The sequence below is a fragment of the Macaca fascicularis genome, chromosome 10 (genome assembly GCF_037993035.2).
Source record: "Macaca fascicularis isolate 582-1 chromosome 10, T2T-MFA8v1.1".
Lineage (NCBI taxonomy): Eukaryota > Metazoa > Chordata > Mammalia > Primates > Cercopithecidae > Macaca > Macaca fascicularis.
In genome coordinates, this window is record NC_088384.1 from 103652157 (window position 1) to 103669128 (window position 16972).

The 16972-nt window shown below is 40.6% G+C and overlaps 1 protein-coding gene across 14 annotated transcripts in view; it reads left to right on the top strand.

Annotated features, from left to right (window-relative positions):
* NCOA3 (nuclear receptor coactivator 3) overlaps positions 1-16972 on the top strand; it is a 158965-nt gene that overhangs the window by 85247 nt on the left and 56746 nt on the right. For 10 of the 14 annotated variants that reach the window (XM_045363078.3, XM_065523264.2, XM_065523267.2 and 7 more), the window contains one exon: positions 1905-1983. The gene's annotated coding sequence lies outside the window, so the exon portion shown is untranslated. Of the gene's footprint in view, positions 1-556; positions 633-1904; positions 1984-8709; positions 8871-16972 lie in introns of all 14 variants that reach the window. The other 4 variants (XM_065523266.2, XM_045363077.3, XM_065523265.2 and 1 more) reach the window with 3 other exon arrangements.

Consider the following 16972-nt stretch of genomic DNA (forward strand, 5'->3'; position numbering starts at 1 on the left):
TAAAAAATCTGAAAAAAAAAATCCAAGACACTTATGCTTCCAAGCGTTTTGCATAAGGGATAGTCACCCGGCACTACCTCGAGTTCTCTTTTTCCTTTGTGAGCCACATGTAATGTGCCTCCCATTCCTTGCTCACTGATTTTCTCCCCTCTAATTTTAGTTTCAGAAGTACAACAGACCTTTCCATAATGCAGCTAGATTGTGGGTGGCTCTCCCCATACACTGTCTGCAGACTACACTACGTGGAATGGCCATGGCTCTAATATGTATGTTACTTGTAACTTGTGAATATATCATTTTTCCTTTCCCCCATACCAACAGATCTACCAATTCCAGCATGAAAGCTATTAACTTTAGGCCGTAATTATGGTTGTTATCTTGGTTCGATACCATTGGAATTAGTGGCAATCAGATTGTTGCTTTATTGTTAAATTTGGAAATTCATAAGGTAAAGTGAATGTTCTTACTGGCTCACTTATTTATCGCAGCAGAACCTGCATACCATTTCTTCAGGTGCAAAAGCCTGCTGTTTATATGTTCATGTGTTTTATTGCAGATTGTTTTGAAGAACGGTTTCTCATTTCCCCGTTAATATTTTGTTTCGGTGGTCAAAATGCATCCTTTTATACAAGGCAAGAAAACATCTGAGCCGTTCCTCTGGCTCTTGCTTGTTTGCTTTATCCATCCCTCCCTCATCTGATAATTTTTGGACTAGGGCATTGAAACATTTGCTTCTGCCAGGGTATTAATGTTGTCTTTATTCTCTGTTGAGCACTCATTTTGTACAAATGAATACCCCCACAAGGTCAGAGTACCCATCTGTTTTGATCACTTTTCAAGATCTGGTCTCCACCACCTCCACTTTGCATTATCCATTTTTACAGACTGACAGAGTATATATTATATATGCCATGCCTTTTATTTTAATTAATTAATTAATTTTTGAAATGGAGTTTCGCTCTTGTTGTCCAGGCTGAAGTGCAATGGCATGGTCTTGGGTCACTGCAACCTCTGCTTCCCTGGTTCAGGTAATTCTCCTGCCTCAGCCTCCCCGAGTAGCTGGACTACAGGCGCATGCCATCACGCCAAACCAATTTTTTGTATTTTTAGAAGAGATGGGGTGTCACCATGTTGACTGGACTGGTCTCAAACTCCTGACCTCATGCGATCCACCCACCTCGGCCTCCCAAAGTGCTGGGATTACAGGCATGAGCCACTGTGCCTGGCCCTGACTTTTATTTTTAATTTCTTAATTTCTATTTTTTTGTGTGTGGAGATGGTGTCTTGCTATGTTGCTCAGGCTGATCTTGAACTCCTGGCATCAAGTGGTCCTCCCACCTCAGCCTTTCAAAGTTCTGGGATTATAGGCATGAGCCACTGTGCCTGACCCTATGCTTGACTTTTCAAACAGAAGTAGTGATTTTATGGTACAGTAAGACATCTACTCAAATTTCTAGGAAGAGGTGTTGTACTTGATAGCTTTTGTTTGTTCCGTATGTCCAGGGAAGGGAAAAATGGGAACACCTAATTTTTTTTGAGAAAGAGTCTCGCTCTGTCACCCTGGCTGGAGTGCAGTGGCATAGTCTCAGGTCACTGCAACCTCTCCCTCCCAGGTTCAGGTGATTCTCCTGCTTCAGCCTCCCAAATAGTTGGGATTACAGGCGCATACCACGTCACCTGGCTAATTTCTGTATTTTTAGTAGAGTTGGGGTTTTGCCATGTTGGCCAGGCTAGCCTTGAACTCCTGACCTCAAGTGGTCTGCCTGCCTTGCCCCCCAAAGTGCTGGGATTACAGGCATGAGCCACCATACCTGGCCGGAAGACTTAATTTGTGGGTGACTAATCATAATGCTTAAATGAAGAAAAGACAGAAATTCAATCCCTCTTCTTTTTTTTGTCCTCAGGATCAAAATACTTGCTGGACGGTGGACTCAGAGACCAATAAAAATAAACTGCTTGGACATCCTTTGACGGGTTAGCCAGGTAATTCAGCTTGACTTTGATTTGATCCTTTGTAATTTTTTGTCTTCAACCTTCTGAAGTTACTACCCTCCTCTTTAATATATGATTTAATTAAAACTTTATGCTTCATATTTTTCTCTTTAATGATTATTAAATGAATGAGCTTAGAGTACTTGAGTGAATACGTATGTATTTATATACACTTGGCCCTTGAATGAGCTTAGAGTACTTGAGTGAATACATATGTATATATATACACTTGGCCCTTGAACAACTGAGGACTGGGGACACTGATTCAGTAAAAAATGTGCAGAACTTTTGACTCCCCCCAAACTTAACTACTAATAGCCTCCTCTTGCCTAGAAGCCTTGCTGATAATATAAACAGCTGATTAACACATATTTTGTATGTTACATGTATTATATCCTGTATTCCTATAATAAAGTAAGCTAGAGAAAAGAAAATGTTATTAAGAAAATCATGGCCGAGTGCGGTGGCTCATGTTTATAATCCTAGCACTTTGAGAGGCTGAGGTGGTTAGATCACCTGAGTCCAGGAGTTGGAGAACAGTCTGGGCAACACAGCGAAACCCCATCTCTACAGAAAATGCAAAAACTGGCCATAGTGGCCTGTGCCTTAGTCCCTGGCACTAGAGAGACTGAGGTGGGAGGACTGCCTGTGCCCATGAGGTTGAGGCAGCGCCTGAGCTGTGATTGTGCCACTGCACTCTAGCCTGAGCAACAGAATGAAACCCTGTATCCAAAAAGAAATAGAAAAAAAGAAGAAAATTGTGAGGAGGCTGGGCATGGTAGCTCACTTATATGCTCACAACTATGATCCCAGCGCTTTGGGGGTCGGACGCGGGAGGATCACTTGAGGCCAGGAGTTGGAGACCAGCCTAAACAACATAGCAACACCCCCAGTTCTACAAAACTCACACAGAATTAGCCAGCAAGGTGGTGTGCGCTTGTAGTCCTAGCTACCTTAGGAGGCTGAGGTGGGAGATTGCTTGATCTCAGGAATTTGAAGCTGCTGTCAGCTATGATTGCACCACTACACTTCAGCATGAGCAACAGTATGAAACCTTGTCTCTAGAAAATAAGTTAATAAATAAATAATTAAAAATGAAAGTCATGGCCGGATGTGGTAGCGCATGCCTGTAATCCCAGCACTTTGGGAGGCCAAGGTGGGTGGATTACCTGAGGTTAGGAGTTTGAGACCAGCCTGGCCAACATGGTCATTTTTGTAAAAATACAAAAATTAGCTGGGCGTGGTGGCGTGTGCCTGTAATCCCAGCTACTCGAAAAGCTGAGGCAGGAGAATCACTTGAACCTTGGAGGTGGAGGTTGTAGTGAGCTGAGATCATGCCACTGTACTCCAGCCTGGGCAACAGAGCGAGACTTCATCCCTTAAAAAAAAAAAAAAAAGGTCATAAGGAAGAGGAAATATATATATTATTCATTAAGTGGATCATGATAAAGGTCTTCATTCTTCTTGTGAGGTTGAGTAGGCTTGAGGAGGAGGAGAAAGAAGAGGAAATGTTGGTCCTACTGTCTTAGGCATGGCAGAAGTAGAGAAAAATCTGCATGTAACAGAACAAGTGCAATTCCAATGTGTCATACAAGGGGTGATGGTATTCGTATATATGTATATACATACATATACAAACATAATTTTGGGGGAAGAGAAGAAATCCTCCCTCCTTATGTGTGAATATTTTAATGGCATTTAGTCAAACATCTGAATTAGCCCCAACTTATATTTACTGTTTCACCTTGTGAAGACAAATTTCCCCAAATTGCTTGTGCGGCAAATAACATTTCATCTAACCCCTTTCTTAACTTTTTTTTTTTTTTTTTGAGACAGAGTCTCCCTCTGTCACCCAGGCTGGAGTGCAGTGGTGTGATCTCGGCTTACTGCAGCTTCTGCCTCCTGGGCAATTCTCATGCCTCAGCCTCCCAAGTAGCTGGGATTATAGGCGTGCACTGCCACATCCGGCTAAGTTTTGTATTTTTGGTAGAGATGGGATTTCACCATGTTGGCCAGGCTGAAACTCCTGGCCTCAAGTGATATGCCTGCCTTGGCCTAAAGTGCTGGGATTATAGGCGTGAGCCACTGCATCTGCCCCTTTTCTTAACTTCTAATATTATATCAGAATAGGAAAAATGAGAATAGAAAAAGCTGCCTGGTTGCCGAGAAAGCAATCATGCTTTGCTTAGCTAAATTTCTTTTAGTAATCTTGTCATTTTCTTGGTTAGCTAGGTTTGAAATCTGAGTTGTCTTTGAATCCCACCACACTCTGATACATTTGGTAAGCAGGCTTTATCTGGCTTTCTAGTTTCATATGTCCTGTATTTGTTGCACTTTCTGTTCCTAGTTTTAGCTTCTGAGGCCAAGACCCCATAATTTCATGAGGGTGTTTGTCCTTGTCTCTACTGCTTCCTTGTCCACTCAAAGTTTTGCTAGATTTTCCTAAATTTATACTTTTAGCCAAGCTTATGTTGTGCTCTAAGTTTTGTGCTACCTTTCCTTGGCTTACAGAAAAAAAAAGTACAAACTCCCTTCTCTGACATTTCCAATGGTACTTTATCTGAGAATCTATCCAAGTTACCAGCCTTAGGTCTTGTAATTTCCCTATGAAATCCCTCAGTTAATTGTGATATATACCCATTCTTCTGAACATAGCAGAGAACTATCTCCACAGATTTCTTTTGTTGTTGTTGTTGTTGAGACAGTCTTGCCTTGTTACCCAGCTTGGAGTGCAGTGGTGCAATCTTGTTTCACTGCAACCTCCACTTCCAGGTTCAAGCCTGCCTCAGCCTCCCGAGTAGCTGGGATTACAGGCACCCGCCATCATGCCCAGCTAATTTTGTATTTTTAGTAGAGATGGGGTTTCACCATGTTGGCCAGGCTGGTCTTGAACTCCGACCTTAGGTGATCTACCTGCCTTGGCCTCCTAAAGTGCTGGGATTACAGGTGTGAACCACTGTGCTCGGCCAATTTTTTTTTTTTTAATTCCTTTTATTTGGAAGTATACATTTACAAAAGTTGCAAAAATATAGTGTAAAGAACATCTGGATATCCTTTATCCAGACTTACCCACTTGCTTTATTATTTGTATTTGTGCCGTCCTACTCTCTTTTCTCTTTCCATACACATAAACACACAATTTTTTTTTTAACCATTTGAGGGTAAATTACATATGTTATGCTTCTTTCCCCAAATACTTCTGTTGTATTCCTACAAATAGGGTAATTCTTTTATATAACCATGGTACAGTTAATAACTTCATAAATGGACATCGATGAAATCTATCGCCCATATTCCAGTTTTGTCAGTTGACCTAAGGAAGTCTCTTGTAGCATTTTCTATGCTTCCCGTATAGACTGCAGTCTGGGGTCAGCTTCTGCATTCAGTTATTATTTCTCTTTAGCCTCTTTTTTCCTGGGATATTTTCACAGCCTTTCCTTATCTCTTATGACATTGGCATTTTTGAGAACACAACCCTTCCCTAACCCCCTTACTCTCTTCAATGGAGATGTTCTTCATTTTATGTTGGTCTGAAATTTCCTTGTGATTAGATGAAGATGTTACATATTCTTGGCAGGAATACTACATCGATAATGTGATACTCTGAGATGGAGTCATATGACGTCCATCTGTCCCTTATTGTGATGCAAATTTTGATCCCTTGGCCAAGGTGTTGCCAGATTTCTCCACTGTATGGTTTTTTCGCCCTCTCTTTTGCCAAGCAGTAAACAGCCTGTGGGGAAACAATGTAGATATTCTGATTCTTTTCACAGTTTCTTCTAGAATTAGCATTCATTGACTCTTGTCTGATCCAGCCTTTTATTGTGATGATTGCAAAATGGTCATTTTTTTCTTTCCAGCATTCCTTTCACATTACCTGTCAGCTCTTGGCTGTATTCCGTAATCAGTAGCCCTATCTATTGGTTATGGATTCATGACTTCCTATTTTTTGAATGGTTCATGATTCACTTACCCTGCTTAATTATTTTAGTGCTCAAATTGTCCTAGAAGTTTGGCCTAGTGAAACTCCTGTAAGTGGGCCGCTGTGTCCTTGTGGGGAATAAAAGTTTTAGAGACCAGGATCTCTCTGAGTGCTAGCTGTCCTCACTAATTCTGGGCTGTTTTCTCATCTTGGCCTTTTTAGTGGATAGAGCTAGAAAATAATATGCATGCTTATACACATACACATACATATACATACTCATACAGTCATCCCTTCGTACCTGAGGGTGACTGGGTCTAAGACCCTTTGTGTGCACCAAAATCTGCTGATGCTCAAGTTCTTTAAACTATAAAGTAGCAATTGTATTTGCATGTAACCCATGTTCAATTTCTTGTATGCTTTAAATCATCTCTAGATTACTTAAAAGAATGTAACAGAGTAAATACTGTGTAGGTTATTGTTAAACTGTATTTTTTAATGTGTATTTTATTGTTGTATTGTTTTTTACAATTTATTTTTTGAGTATTTTTGATCCGTGGATGCAGAATCCATGGATACAGAGGGCCGACTGCACAAGTGTTCATTGAAACATTGATATACGTATTTTAGAAATCATGAGTTTATATCAGTATGTACCTCTTTATTCCATGTCTACAGGGTTCTTTGTACCCCATTTTTTATTTTTATGTCCCTTCTTATTATGTGGTACGTTTACTCATTTGCCTAATCCTCTAATATATCTAAAATAATTTCAGAATTGGTTTTTTCATTTCACTACAATAAACAAACTGAAAATGAGTGGAGCATTTGTCTGTAATTCTTCTCCACCTCCCAATTTTACCCAAGACAGAGAGTAAATAGTTAAAATTTAAATTGCTTGGATTAGCCCTCCATACCCCTTCTCCACCCCACTTTTTTTTTGTTTTTGAGACAGTCTCGCTCTGTTGCTCAGGCTGGAGTGCAGTGGTGCCATCTCGGCTCACTGCAACCTCTGCCTTCTGGGTTCAAGCGATTCTTCTGCCTCAGCCTCCTGAGTAGCTGTGACTACAGGTGCGTGCCACCACACCCAGCTAATTTGTATATCTTTAATAGAGACAGGGTCTCACCACGTTGCCCAGGCTGGTCTCCAACTCCTGATGTCAGGCAATACGCCTGCCTCTGCCTCCCAAGGTGCTGGGATTACAGGAGTGAGCCACCACGCCCGACCTCCTCCCCACTTTTACTTCCCACCTTACTTTCTGTATAATCTAGTTAAGGTATTCATTTGAAACAAAATTAAGTTTATTTACTTGTTTGCTTATGCTGCCTCTCATTCTGATTTCTATTTTTGTAATATATAGAATAATAACATGCTTTCAAAAGTCAGAATTATACAAAAGGCATACATTGCTTTTGTATCTCTTCCATGCCATTTTTCTTCAGTTTTCTTAGGTAACAAACGTAAACGTTTTCTGTCTTATCCTTCCTGTTTCTTTTTTTTTGATGATATCTGTATGTTTTATTTATTTTTTATACAAAAGATAGCATACTATATATACTCTTTTGCACTTTGCTTTTTCCCCTACTTAACTGATATCTCCTGGAAATAATGCCCTGTCATGCCAAAGAGATCTTTCCCATTCATTTTAATTGTAGTAACGTTTACAGAACATAAAATATACCTTTTTTTTTTTTTTTTTTTTTTTTTTTTTTTTTTTTTTGAGACGGAGTCTCGCTCTGTAGCCCAGGCTGGAGTGCAGTGGCCAGATCTCAGCTCACTGCAAGCTCCGCCTCCCGGGTTCACGCCATTCTCCGGCCTCAGCCTCCCGAGTAGCTGGGACTACAGGCGCCCGCCACCTCGCCCGGCTATTTTTTGTATTTCTTAGTAGAGACGGGGTTTCACTGTGTTAGCCAGGATGGTCTCGATCTCCTGACCTCGTGATCCGCCCGTCTCGGCCTCCCAAAGTGCTGGGATTACAGGCTTGAGCCACCGCGCCCGGCCACCTTTTTTTTAAAAGATAGAGTTTGGCTTTTGTCTCTCAGTCTGGAGTACAGTGGTACAATCTCGGCTCACTGCAACCTCTGCCTCCCGGGTTCAAGGGATTCTCTGACTACAAGTGCCCAACACCATGCCCGTCTAATTTGTGTATTTTTTTAGTAGAGACGGGTTTTCACCATGTTGGCCAGGCTGGTTTCAAACTTCTGACCTCAGGTGATCCACCTGCCTTGGCCTCCCAAAGTGTGTGAGTTACAGGTATAAGCCATTGCACCCAGCCAGAGGACCAACTTTTGATTAAATTATAGATATCCAGTTCCAGAGCTATTTGTAAAAAAGATGTTCCTTTTTTCTTGGTTTGCTTTGGTAACTTGATTAATTGACCATATTTGCCAAAGTCTCAGGCCTCTATTCAGTGCCATCCTTATGCCCATATGTGTTGTCTGATTACAGGACTTTATTTATTTATTTATTTGAGACAGAGTCTCGCTCTGTCACTCAGGCTGAAGTGCAGTGGTGCACTGTCAGGTCACTGCAATCTCTGCCTCCCCGGTTCAGGTGTTTCTCCTGCTCCAGCCTCCCGAGTAGCTGGGATTACAGGTGCCTGCTACTATGCCCAGCTAATTTTTTTTTTAAGTAGTGATGGGGTTTTGCCATGTTGTCCAGGTTGGTCTCAAACTCCTGGCTCAGGTGATCACCCTCCTTGACCTCCCAAAGTTCTGGGATTATAGGCATGAGCCACTGTGCCTGGCTGACTTGAACTTTTAATGCCTTTTTTATTTGTTCTTTGATCCCGAAGCTAGGAAGCAAATATAATACCCTGTCTACCAGATTTCACTTGGAATACTTATGAATTTGGATGAAGTCATCTCTTGTCCAGGTTCCCTAAATTTACTGAGTCATTGGCTGCTACTAAGTGACCTTCCATCTGTGAAGCTAGTTCCTGTAAACCAAGAACAGGTACCAGGCCCATAGGCATTGACTTCCTGTATAATATACAATCTTTGTTTTCTTTTTAAAAATTTTTTTAATTTATAAGATGTTTATTGAAATTTTTTTGTGGAAGTGAGGCATCACTATATTGCCTAGGCTGGTCTTGAACTCCTGGGCTCAAATAATCCCCCTGCGTTGGTTTCCCAAAGTGTTGGTGCTGGGATTACAGGTATGAGCCACTGTGTCCTGCCCTACTGTCTTTGTTATATTGCTGGACTTGTCATACCATTATATTATAATTATGTGACATTATATCATTATATCCTTCTTAATTATAACACATAGTATATGACCTTGATTGTACAACGATTTGTCCAGTCATTCTGGCAAATTTTATTTACCTTTGTCCTGATGGAATTTGATTAAGCATATGCAAATAACGTTAATAACATGAAAAATAGACTCAATTTTTACTTTATTTTGAGGCGGGGTCTTACTCTCTTGACCTACCTGGAGTGCAGTGGTATAATCGTGGCTCATTGCAATCTTGAATTCCTGGGCTCAAGCAGTCCTGCCTCAGCCTCCTGAGTAGCTAGGACTACAGGCATGCACCACCACACTCAAATGCCATTTAAAAATTTTCCTACAAAAACATAACATATTAAATTGTGAGCTAGAGGTAGATGAAGAAGAAAGGAAAAGGGCTTCCTCATATAGCCATCAGAAAACAGAATATTAAAAAATAACACCAGCTTGGGCAATATAGTGAGACCCCATCTCTACAAAAATAAAAAATAAAAACATTAACTGGGCATGGTGGCACGTGCCTGTGGTCCCAGCTGCTGGGGAAGCTGAGGTGGGAGGATCGCTTGACCCTGGGAGGCTGATGCCTCAGTGAGCCGTGATTGCACCATCGCACTCCATCCTGGGCAAGAGACCAAGACCCTGCCTCAAAACAAAGCAAAAAACGGCTGGGCATGGTGGCTCGCGCCTGTAATCCCAGCACTTTGGGAGGCTGAGGCAGGTGGATCACCTGAGGTCAGGAGTTCAAGACCAGCCTGACCAACATGGTGAAATCCCTCTCTACTAAAAACATAAAAATTAGCCGGGGATGGTGGCGGGTGCCTGTAATCCCAGCTACTCGGGAGGCTGAGGCACAAGAATCACTTGAACCCGGGAGGCAGAGGCTGCAGTGAGTTGAGATCTCACCATTGCACTCCAGCCTGGGAAATAGAGTAAGATTGTGTCTCAAGACAAAAAACAAAAAATCAAAAGAAAAAAACCATAGCGTGAAACAAATCACTGGTTAAATTTCTCTCACTAGTTCATTTAGTCCTGTGCAGTTAATTCTGTTTTTCTTAGTCTTATTCTGTAGTCACTTTTAAGTTGTCTGCTTAGATGTATAAGATACCCAGACATTTTGTCCTTTAGTATAGTTTTAAAACTTAAAAATGTTAGCTCAGTAATTCATTGTCCGGAGTGTTTCATAAATTATCAATATTTAAAGTTACTTTGATTTATATAGTCTTTTCCATGAGAATCTTCTACTGTCCTTTGAAGACAAATTATAGCATACGCGTCCTCAAAGGAAGACAGAGAGTAGCAGAAGCCGTCACCCATTTGACAGTAAGACATTTCTGGTACTCTTCCTTCATCTTTATAGATGTGCATTTTCATCTGATGCCCCTTTCCCTTTGGCCTGAAGGATATAATTTCATTTCCAGAATTATTTATCACTAATTGTCTCAACTTTTATTTATCTGAAAATGTCTCTCTTTCACTCTATTTTTGAAGGTTTGGTTCACTGGATAGAAAATTCTGGGTTGATGATTTTTTTGTTTCAGCAGTTTAAAGATGTTGTTCTGTTGTGTTGTAACCACCCCCCCTGCCCCTTTTTTTGAAGAGGTGATTTTTAATCTTGTTCTCAGTATGTGTGGTCTTTTTTTGTTGTGGATGCTTTTAAGATTTTCTTTTTATGTTTGGTTTAAAATAGTTTGACTATGTATTTAGGTCTAGTTTTCTTTGTATTTATCCTGCATGGTATTCTTTGAGCTTCTTGGATTTGTAAATTTGTGTTTTCATCAAATATGGAAAGTTTTGGCCATTCTTCAAGTACTTTTTCTGCTTCAATTTAATTCTCCTTCCTCTGGGACTCCAATCATACTTGTTAGACCATTTGATTTGCTTTTTTTTTTGATGTGGAGTTTCGTTCTTGTTCCCCGGGCTGGAGTTGCAATGGTGCTCTCTCAGCTCACTGCAACCTCTGCCTCATGGGTTCAAGTGATTCTCCTGCCTCAGCCTCCTGAGTAGCTGGGATTACAGGTGCTTGCCACCACACCTGGCTAATTTTTTTTTTGTATTTTTAGTAGAGATGGGGTTTAGCCATGTTGGCCAGGCTGATCTTGAACCCCTGACCTCAGGTGATCCCCCTGCCTCAGCCTCCCAGAGTGCTCGGATTAGAAGTGTGAGCCACCATGCCCAGCCAACCATTTTTATAAGTCCTTAAGGTTCTACCCATTTTTCTTCAGTCTTTTTTCTTTCTCTTCTTCTAATTGGATAATTCTTTTGATATCCCTTCAAGTTCAGTGACTTTCTCTGCCAACTCAATTTCTAAGCACTATTCAACAGTGAAATACTTTTACCTCTTGTTTCATTCTTACAGCCCTGTGTTGGGGTTGATAAGAGGCTTCAGAAAAAGTAACAGGTTTATTAAAGTTATATACCTAGTTTGTGGCAAAACTGAAATTAGAACCTAACTCGATTATTTACAAACTACAGACCATTTTCTTTCCATAATTCAGTGAACTTTATCTTCTAATAAGTTGCTGTCATTTAAAATGTTCATACTGTTACTGGTGTGAGTGGTGGTCCTGGTAGGGGATGCTACTTAATTAACAACATTGTCGAATTGCAGAAAATTGAAGTTCTTCTCATTTAAAAAATGGGTTTCAGTTGAAGAATTTAAGTATCCTGAAGTCAGTAATACCTTGAACTAACTTTTTAGATGACATTCCTCCAGCAGTGAAAGTATGTCTGTGGTTACCCAACAGAAAAATTTAATTCTAATGACAGACTGTTTTTTTGAGATAGAGTTTTGCTCTTGTTGCCCAGGCTGGAGTGCAACGGTGTGATCTCCTCTCACTACAACCTCTGCCTCCCAGGTTCAAGCGATTTTCCTGCCTCAGCCTCCCAAGTAGCTGGGTTTACAGGCGCCTGCCACCATGTCCCTGCCAATTTTTTGTATTTTGTAGAGATGGGGTTTTACCATGTTGGCCAGACTGGTTTTGACCTCCTGACCTCAGGTGATCCACCCACCTTGGCCTCTCAAAGTGCTGGGACTACAGGCATGAGTCACTGCACCCGGCCACCACAGACGTTTTAAAATCAAGACTTTGGAATCCCAGACTGCAGTATCATTCATTGTCTTGGAAATTAACTCTTTGGAGTACCTCCTCTTGAGTTGATGGATTTAACTTCATGACAAATTTTAAAACCAGTTTTTGTGTCATGTTAGTTAAAATAAGAACATTACAAAGTTTGGTAAAGGAATGAAAGCATTACTAAGCCAGGATAATTATCAAGTGCCTTTATATAAACATTTTCCTAAAATTCTAATTTCTAAAGTTCTGTTATAACCTTATTAGAGAATTAGTATGGAAAAAGAATTACTGGCATAAGAATGACATTGTTAGTTGTAATAACTGTATTTATATTTCTCCTTCAGTTTATTTTGAAATTAAATTTCTAAAGTTTAAAGATAAACATTTTAATTATAAATTCTGCATTCATGCCTTCTAATTAAAATATGAACCAAAATAATAGAAATCTTATAAAGCAATGATTGCTTAAAAACTAAACAACTTAAGTGAATTGTTTTTAGGTTTGTATTGTCTTATGTATAAAAATCAACATTTGTTAATTTTGCCTTGGATATAACACCTCTCATATTTAAAGCCAGAAAACACATGTTGCCAGATGGGAACTAGAAAGAGTAGTAGTCTTATCTTGGCATCATTTTCCTCATAATGACCAGTTCACTTGTTTTACACATAATCTCAGGTTCTTTCCAGCTTTAGTTTTCTACGATTGATGTATCAGATTCTACATTACAGAACCTTTTAGTTATCTGGTAACTGCTACTACACCACTCAAGATGCATGATAACCAGTCAGATAGAAGATGAAAGTCTTGGCTGGGCACAGTGGCTTGTGCCTGTAATCCTAGCACTTTGGGAAGCCTAGGTGGGCAGATCACTTGAGGTCAGGAGTTCGAAACCAGCTTGGCTAACATGGTGAGACCCCATCTCTACTAAAAATACAAAAAAATTAGCCTGGAGTGTTGGCAGCCACCTGTAATCCCAGCTACTCAGGAGGCTGAGGCAGGAGAATCGCTTGAAACCTGGGAGGCGGAGTTTGCAGTGAGTGGAGATTGTGTCACTGCACTCCAAGCTGGGCAACAGAGGGAGACTCTGTCTCAAAAAAAAAAAAAAAAAAAAAAAAAAAAAAAAAAAAAAAAGATAAAAGTCTTTATAACATGATGATGTTGCTGGGCACGGTGGCTCACGCCTGTAATCCCAGCACTTTGGAAGGCTGAGGCGGGCGGAACACCTGACTTTTTTTTGAGACAGAATTTTGCTGTTGTCGCCAAGTCTGGAGCGCAGTGGTGCGATCTCAGCTCACTGCAACCTCTGCCTTCGGAATTCAAGCGATTCTCCTGCCTCAGCTTCCTGAGTAGCTGGGATTACAGGCACCTGCCACCACACCTGGGTAATTTTTGTATTTTTAGTAGATTAAGGATTTTGCCATGCTGGCCAGGCTGGTCTTGATCTCCTGACCTCAGGCAATCTGCCTGCCTCAGCCTCCCAAAGTGTTGGGATTACAGGCGTGAGCCACCACACCCGGCCTTTAAACTGACTTATTTTAGGCCGGGCGCGGTGACTCATGCCTGTAATACCAGCACTTTGGGAGGCCGAGACGGGCGGATCACGAGGTCAGGAGATCGAGACCATCCTGGTTAACACGACGAAGCCCTGTCTCTACTAAAATACAAAAAAAAAAAAAATTAGCCGGGCAGGGGGCGGGCGCCTGTAGTCCCAGCTACTTGGAGGCTGAGGCAGGAGAATGGAGTGAACCCGGGAGGCAGAGCTTGCAGTGAGCCGAGATCGTGCCACTGCACTCCAGCCTGGGAGACAGAGCGAGACTCCGCCTCAAAAAAAAAACTGACTTATTTTAATTTTAATTTTAATTTTATTTTAAGACCGAGTCTCACTGTGTTGCCCTAGTTGGAGTGCAGTGGCGCCATCTTGGCTCACAGCAGCCTCCGCCTGCCAGGTTCAAGGGATTCTCCTGCTTCAACTTCCCGAGTAGCTGGGACTACAGGCGCATACCACCATGCCCAGCTAATTTTTTATCTTTAGTAGAGACGGTGTTTCACCATGTTGGCCAGGCTGGTCTCAAACTCCTGACCTCAGGTGGTCTGCCTGCCTTGGCCTCCCAAAGCGTGCTGGGGTTACAGGAGTGAGCCACCACGTCCGGCCTTAAAATGATTTTTTAAAGGAGATGTCTATAGGGATAGATTAAGAATCTACAGTCCTTGGCTGGCGATTACTTGCAAAGGACCGTGATTTATAACTGTTTGAAAATTTTTTAGACTGGTGGGAGCTTCCAGTTGGTGTGGCTGGAAAACAGTGATTTATTGTTGGGAAGTCCAATAAGGCCAGTTCTATCCAAACTGTTAGAATAGCTGTAAGTGATGTGACTTTACTGAGATTCCATGAAAAAAGTAAAACATTTGATGCCATGACATAAGGCTTTTATTTTTTTTATTTTTTTTATTTTTTGGTGGGACTGGTTAAAAGCTTGGCTCTGAAGTTAGAATGACTTCGATTTAATTTCTAGCTCCACCACTTACTAGATGTATGACTTTGGGTTGAGTTTACCTTTCTATTTCTCAGTGTTTTCCAGTGAAGTAGGGATAATGTTGAAGTATACTTTCATCTACTCACTGTTCTGCGTTTCATAGGGCTGTAAGGAGGATTAAATGGGAGTAATAAGTGGAATGCATTTATCACAATACCTCATTCAGATGTTAGATTAAGTATTTGTTCACATAGTGTTTTTTTACTTTAAACACTAAAATTCTGCATTATTTTATATAAATAAAGAGTATATATTATTTGAATTATGAAGTATACTTTGAAGGCTACTCTTGAACCCACTACTGGAACTGAAGAACGGGACGGTCAGTTTGTTCAGTGTACCTGCTCCCTGAATCTTTCTCCCTGAAGTCATCCTGCTTCTATCCTTGAAGTCACAGCTGTCTTTGAGTTAATAATTAACTTTATTTTAAAAACTTTGAAAAAGTCTCATTTGGATGTGCCCTTGAACAATGTTTAGTTTTTTTTTGTTTTATTAGTTTTAAAAAAATAAAATGGATGTAATGTGGTGGCTTTATAAATTGTAAGATCCAGCCATGTTGTGTATAATTCATTTTTACGACCACTGTATTGTATTATTTTGCGTGGCTTCATTAGAATTCATTTTTCAAATCTGCAATTGATAAACATTAGATTTTCATGTAGCTTTTGAAGTATGAACAGCATTGCAATGATCATTTTTTGTATCTTGTTTAAAATATTTTTATTGCTGTAAAGTTTTAAAACCTTGATTTTAACTGCTAATATATTTACTTTCAGTGTAGTGGTACTACTTTAGAAAAAGTAAATTTTCTTTTTTAAATTTTAGACAGGGTCTCACACTGTCACTCAGGCTGAACTGCAGTGGCATGATCTTGGCTTACTGCAGTCTCTGCCACCCAGGCTCAAGCGATCCTCCCATTTCAGCCTCTCGAGTAGCTGGGACTACAGGCACTTGCCACCGCACTTGGCTAATTAATATTTTTATATTTTTGGTAGAGATGGGGATTTCGCCATGTTGCCCAGGGTGGTCTTGAACTGAGCTCAAGAAATCCACCTGCCTCGGCCTCCTAAAGTGCTGGGATTACAGGTGTGAGGCACCATGCTAAGCCAAAAGTAAATTTTCTTAGTGAAATGTTTTATATGTTGTTTCTTGTTTTATTAGCTAAGTTATTTCATACCACTTTTTATTTATCATAGGATTAGCAATAAGCACTGTAATTTTCCTTAAGTACTTGATTTCAAAAAAACTTTATTAAAGCATAATATACATACAAAACATTTACCAACCTTACATTTACAATTTAATAAGTTTTGACAAATGTAACCATCACCACAGTCATGATATGAAACATTTCTACCACTCCCTAAAGTTCTTTGTGCCTCTGTGCAATCAGTCATCTCCACTGGTCCCTAGCAACCAGAAGAAACCTCCAGCTGGTCTGCTTGATGTCACTACTGTTTTACCTTTTCTAAAATTTCATATGAATAGTATTTCGTTTTTGTGTGCGTTACACCTTTTATAATTGTCCCACTATTCTTGGATATTCTTTTCTTTTTCATTTTCTCTTTCTTTTTCAATTTTGGGAGTTTGTATTGATCTTAAGGCTCACTGTTCTCCATTCCTATGTTTGGTCTACTGATGACCCCATCAAAGGCATTTTGCATTTCTGTTAGTGTTTTTGATTCTAACCTGTCCTTTTTTTTTTTTTTTTTTTTTTTTTGAGGTGGAGTCTCGCTCTGTTGCCTAGGCTGAAGTGCAGTGGCGTGATCTCGGCTCACTGCAAGCTTCGCTTCCCTGGTTCATGCCGTTCTCCTGCCTCAGCCTCCCGAGTAGCTGGGATTACGGTACTCGCCACCATGCCCAGCTACTTTTTGTGTTTTTAGTAGAGACAGGGTCTCACCATGTTGTCCAGGCTGGTCTTGAACTCCTGACCTCAGGTGATCCACCCGCCTTGGCCTCCCAAAGTGCTGGGATTACAGGCATGAGCCACTGCTCCTGGCCTAACCTTCCCTTTTGATTCCTCCTCAGAGTTTTCATTTCTCTGCTTACATTACCCATCTCTTCTTGCGTGTTGTCTGCTTTCACCGTTAATATATTAATCATAGTTAAGATTCCATGATTGGTTTTTAGATTTTTAGAATAAATGTTTTTAAAGAACCTGGCTTTGGCTGGGCGTGGTAGCTCATGCCTGTAATCCCAGCACTTTGGGAG